Below are 6396 nucleotides of genomic sequence, written 5' to 3'. Positions count from 1 at the left end.
TAATGATGTCAGATGGATCTAAACTTAGGTAGTCTGGCTCCAGCATCCATGCTGTTTTTTTTTTTTATTAATTTTTATTGGAGTATAGTTGATTTACAATGTTGTGTTAGTTTCTGCTGTACAGCAAAGTGAATCAGTTTTACATATACATATATCCACTCTTTTTTAGATTCTTTTCCCATATAGGCCATTACAGAATACTGAGTAGAGTTCCCTGTGCTATACAGTAGGCTCTTATTAATTATCTATTTTATATATAGTAGTGTGCATATGTCAATCCCAATCTCCCAATTTAATCCCCCCCGTTTCCTCTTTGGTAACCATAAGTTTGTTTTCTACATCTGTGACTTTATTTCTGTTTTGTAAAAAAGTTCATTTGTACCATTCTTTTAGATTCCACATATAAGCAATATCATAGGATATTTGTCTTTCTCTGTCTGACTGACTTCACTCAGTATGACAGTCTCTAGGTCCATCCATGTCGCTGCAATTGGCATGCTCTTAATTACTATGCTATACACAAGAGTAATTTAATTTTTTTCTTAAATCCAGGTCTAGTTTCAGAATGGAATTATGTATACATTTTCCTCTCCACTTTCTCTTTAACTCTTGTTTCTGTTCCGTGACCTGTATTTATTTGTATGTAACTGGAGATGTGATTTTCATTGCACTCTACTTTAAAAATCCCAGTATTAAATCTCATATGTACATTAATATTAACATATCGTTGATATTTCTCAGGAGCAACACTAAAAGCGCAAAGCCTTCCTCTAATTTTCAAGTTTACAACCTTAAGTGTAAAGGGTAGCCAAATTTGGCCACCCCAAAATATGCCACTTTGGCATAAGTATTATTTCGAACTGAAGGCATTTGTGGAGCAGACACAAAAACGCTCTCTGTCCTCCCCCTATTTGCCACTTTAGTTCCTTATTAGGCTGGTGGTGACGCTAGAGAAATCTACATAACAAACTTTACTAATTAGTCTTTAACCATTATCAGTTTTCCTTATATTTGCTTCACACAATTTGCTGCCCCTAGATACCCAAAGTCCTTTTCCTTTATCTTGTCACTTCTCTAAAAATGTACTGTTCCCTTGCCACGCTTAAGTTCTAACCACCCCTTGAGTCTCTCCACTGTATATATGAGATATACATGTTAGTGAACTTCTGTTTTTCTCTTGTTACTCTGTCTTTTGTTAGAGAGCCCTAGCAGAAAACCTAGAAGGGGAAAAAGATTTTCTTTTTCTCCTCCCCTACAAATGCAAGGACATGATCTTACACAGGTCCAGCAGAAGTCCAAGGTTTAGAAAGTCAGCACAAATCTAGGATAAAATCACAATGAGCATAAGGTCCCAGATATGCTCATTTTGGCCTAGTAGGACACAGAAAACAGGTATAATACATAAGACCTAAAAAAGATTAACTAAGTCCCTCAATTTTAAAAAATAAAATAACAAATGATTTCAGAATAAAACTAAATGAAATATCATTTAAAAAATAAACACTGTGATTTAAAAAAAGGAAGCAGTAAAGTATCTAAAGAAAACTGATTGGTCAACTAGGCATATCATTGTGAAAACCTAAAGGTATAACCAAAGATTATCCAAAAGAATTTAGACATGACCCCCAAAGATTAATATCTTTATAATATTTATCTCTATAAATAAAGGACACCAAGACTAAAGTATAAACAGATTCACTTTTTAATGTGACTTTTTTTCATTTACTTAAAAATTTGCAATCAGGGAATATATAATGAACATATCAGTCAAAACCGAGTGACTACTCCCCACGAGTTCTTAACATGTTACAGTTCATTGTTAGAGGCATAATCAAGATCACACACATACACACATTCTTCCCAGATTTCCAACAATTGTTTTGGGATCCACTAGTGAGAGATGCTCTTGTAAACACAAGTTAAACGAATAGAATAGAATAGGATAGGTTAGGACAAGATAGAATAGAATAGAATAGAATACAACACAACACAACACAACACAACTCAAATGTATAGTTTGAAACTAGAGCAATAATATACAAGGTAAAGATATAGATGGTAGATAACAGATATAGAGTTATAGAGAGAGATTTCGATAAATGTGCCTTTAAAAATAAGGTTAGGGGCTTCCCTGGTAGCACAGTGGTTGAGACTCCGCCTGCCGATGCAGGGGACGCGGGTTCGTGCCCCGGTTTGGGAGGATCCCACATGCCGCAGAGCAGCTGGGCCCGTAAGCCATGGCCGCTGAGCCTGCGCGTCCGGAGCCTGTGCTCCGCAACGGGAGAGGCCACAACAGTGAGAGCCCAGCATACCAAAAAATAAATAAATAAATAAATAAGGTTAATCACAGTATTCCCTCAGATTGTTTAACTTTGTAAAAGTGATACTCCAAGGCTGTCCACAACCCAAAACAAGTCTGTGAATTTTTTCTTATCTATGACAAGATGAGCACAGAAATTGAGAGTAAATCTTTAGAAACTTTTATAACAGTCTGACAGAAAAACTTCATGACTTTTGAATGTAGTAACAACAATGACAAAGTTTAGAGTTTCATTTTATGCCTTTTTATAATTTTTCTAGTAATTCATTTTTATTATATTTTACAAAAGAATCAAGCTCTGATGGGTTAGAAGTTTCAAAAAGAAAACTATCCATTTTCCACAGGTAGTTTGAGAAGCACGTCCTAAAATTATATTTGGTCAAGATGTTGCTGTGTATTCTTCCCCTCTCTATGGTTGTACAAATCCACACATTTCGTTAGACTGTTATTTCACCTTCCCAGGAATTGTAATTATTCACTTTCACGGTAAGAAAAATCAGAGGAGGTGGGTGAACTGAGAGAAAGGGGAAGACCACCTTCCTGCCTAGCAGCTGCAAGCTAGAACTGTACACGAGGTATAAATTTAGGAATTCTACAGTCAGCGTTAGGTCAGTAGTTTCCCCTTTTATATCAATTGTCACAAGGTTATTTTTCTTGCATCTCTACACAATTCTTCCAAACTTTGTTTTGGACTTTATGCCGTCACTCACAGATACCACAAGACATCCTCTCCCTTTGACTTCTAGGCTCAAGGGCAGTGAAAACGCGGGGACCCTTTTAGGCTTTGGTGAGTTAAAATGCCATCTGAGATTTGCGTCTGTCCCCGCCCCGCCCCCTTGCTTTGGTGGCACTGATATGGATGCGATTTGCTGTCTGTGTAGGGCTGAGCTGACTCCCAGTGGAATATGTATATACTGGAGGTGCTGAAGAGTGTCCAGGGCTAAGGTTTTTCCTGCAGAAACAGAGCTGTAAGCCTCAAGCTCACACCACCCATTTATCTTGCTTAGCTCCAAACCACAAACTGTACAAAAGGTACTTGCCCAGATTTGTTTACATTTCTGTCATGTTTTCTGAAAAGAGAAAAGGGCTAACTTCCAAATTCACTTCTCAGAAAATTGAAAACAGTTAACTGACCTTAGAGAGCATCTGCCTGGCCCCGACGTCACATCCTTGTTTCTTGGTCCACTTGTCTCATGACCAAGCCCCAGAACTCAAAGCACCTATAAGATATAAAACCACTGCTAATTGCCAGATGTCAGGGTCATTGCCCTTTTAGGCTGACCCTTCTATTAGTAGCAAATAAAGGTGCTTTCTTTTTTTCCTCACCTCTATATCCTTCAACAGGAGATTTTTGTCAGAATATAGTCCACCTTGTGGCCAGGCAGTTCTTCCTCCAGAATTCCTTTAGGTACACTCTGTGAGCTGAAATGTATGTGCTGATGTCCAGTTTAATGCTGTATATTACACATTTTGAAAAGGAACTCAGAATGGAAGGGATACTAATGTGTCCTCCATATATTAGATAAAACAGCTGGAAGAGAATTTAAATAATCATTGACTGAACCCCACTTTCCATTGATCTGTAACCCACATGTCCATCAGGACAACTGGAAGTTCCTAAGGATACTTATAGCCAGTTTTGTTAAAAATGACATCATCTTCTAAGGAGGTTTAGGCCAGATGGCTCCCTATATTCCTGTTTCTCAGAGAGTAGAAGTAGTCAACTAATTTAAAAACAGAAAGAAAAAAAATATAAGGGAAAATAGAGTTCTAAAAAATCCATGTTAATATTTTACAATATAAGGAAAATTAGATGAGCTACAGTTATCCTTCAAATGAGTGTAAAAGGGAAAGTGCTTAAAAGCATCTATTACACATAATAGATGCCTGAAAAGAGAACTCTGAGAATAGCAACGATAAGCTTGTAGGATAAAAGGAAATAATCTAAAATGTGTCCAATATACTAATTATTGTGAACATCTTAGTGGTTTCTATTAAAAGAGTCTCTTCTAAACCTCAAAATAAAATACAAGAAATTGTAGCCTACAGAGATACGTTTAATATAACAAAATGAAAACATGCATTCAAAGTATAGGCAATAGGGCCAAAAGAGTAATTAATCAGCAAAAATGTACTAATTAATGCTATTACTATTCCTAAGGGAATACCAATACAATAAACTACCTTCAAATATGTATTAAATAAATAAATATTTAAAATCCATCAAGAGAGAAAAGATGACAACATAATATCATGAATAAAACAACAAAAAGATAAAATAAAATTGATTTCTGCTAATATGATAGCAATATTACTAGTGCTTTGGAAAATTCATAAAATTTATATATTTGGATTTAACTGATTTATCAAAAACTAAAAAATATAACAATTAATAAAACTTGGAATAAAAAATGAGAAACCTAGCAACTTCCTTGTACCTGTATAATATCTATTATTTTATTGTGTCTAGAGTGATGTAAATCAGTGTCTGTCTTCCCTAGTAGATTGAGACCTTAGTGGGGATGGTGGGTAGGTTATCTTCAGGTTTTGGTTACCTACATAATAAGTACTCAGTAAGTGTTTTTAAGTAACAGAGAATGTGAAGAAAAAGAGATTCTTAAGTTACAGGATAAGATCAAGAGATTGAAAACAATATAAAAAGTTAATAGCAACTTAAAAAAATAAAGCACTTATATCTGACATATTTACTGGGCAATTTTTCCAGGCATCTAAAAAAAAGGGAAAAGAAAAATAAGAATAAACTTCTATTTTTTGAAAAATAATATGTGTCAGGCACCATACTCAGAAGACACTGAAATATCAATGTTTGTGAATGTGATTGTATAAGTAGAAAATAAGAGAAAAATCCTAAAACAAATTAAGCTCCTTTTGTTGTAGGATATCAGAAAACCCCAAGCATTACAATTAAATTCTTAAGTACTGATGATAACTAGAATGTGAAATGAATGGAGTCCATTCCTGGCAGCAAAAACTGAGTACTGTATTAATGCATTAAGAAATAGATGCTCAACAAAACACACGCACATGTACTACCCTAAATGAATGTACAAGAATGCATACATCAATGAAGAGGGAAAGTCTCCGCAAGAAGTCTATTTTGAAGTTTATTTTAAAAAGACTTCAAAATACCTGCATTATCCTACGTAGCAATCCATTTCAGTGATACTCTTCCTGAATCCTATCATCCGCCAACCACACTTCACCCTAACTTCCACCACCAGATTGATTATCCTAAAACAGACATTTTTGATGCATCCTTACTGTTTTTTATTTATTGTATTTATTTATTGCAGTAAGCACATTTAACATGAGATCCACCCTTTCAATAAGTTTTTGCGTACAATGCGGTATTATTAACTGCAGGCACAATGCCATACAGCAGATCTCCAGGACTTAGGCTGCATAACCGAAACTTTATGCCCTTTGAATAGCAACTCCCCACTTCCTCCCTCTCCCAGCCCCAGGCAACCACCATTCTCCTCTCTGCTTCTATGAGTTTGACTATTCTAAATTTCTCATATAAATGGAATCATACAATATGTGTCCTTCTGTGACTGGCTTATCTCACTTAGGATAATGTCCTCCAGGCTCATCCATTTTGTTGCGCTCACTTTTTATATTTATTTTCTGATTTCTCCAAACTTACCTATTTTCAATGCCTATGCCACATGATCCCCACCCCTGCATTTTTCTATTTCGTGAAGCTTTTCCAGATTTTTCCTTTCGTGAAGCTTTTCCAGATTTTTCCAACTGAGGCGACCTATTACTGCAATTTAACAGTCTGTGTGTTTCTGCCTAATGTTTTCAATTCAGTTAAATCTGTGTCCTATACAACATCTATATCCCTCATCATATGTAGCAGAGTGTCTTACAGTAATTATGCAGTAAATAGTATTTAACCCATTGGATGGTTGTAAACTCCTTAAGAGAACATTTCATTTACCTTAGTAACCCCAAGCGCTAGGAAGTATCTGATGTAGTAAATGCTCAAAATATGTTGAGCTCTTGTGTGGGGATAACCAGAGAGGAAGGAGAATGCAGTGATTTGGCTGAGA

The 6396-nt window shown here is 35.7% G+C and overlaps 1 long non-coding RNA gene across 1 annotated transcript; it reads right to left on the bottom strand.

The window, feature by feature from the left end:
* Positions 1 to 3525: 3525 nt before the first annotated feature.
* Positions 3526 to 5550, bottom strand: LOC141276936 (uncharacterized). The gene is made up of 3 exons (XR_012327348.1): positions 5471 to 5550; positions 3647 to 3774; positions 3526 to 3540 (listed from the first exon to the last, which is right to left on the bottom strand). It is a non-coding gene; the product is annotated as an uncharacterized lncRNA (long non-coding RNA).
* Between the last annotated feature and the right edge of the window lie 846 nt (positions 5551 to 6396).

Source organism: Tursiops truncatus, chromosome 17 (assembly GCF_011762595.2).
Source record: "Tursiops truncatus isolate mTurTru1 chromosome 17, mTurTru1.mat.Y, whole genome shotgun sequence".
NCBI classification, from domain to species: domain Eukaryota; kingdom Metazoa; phylum Chordata; class Mammalia; order Artiodactyla; family Delphinidae; genus Tursiops; species Tursiops truncatus.
This window is presented reverse-complemented; position numbering and strand designations above follow the sequence as displayed.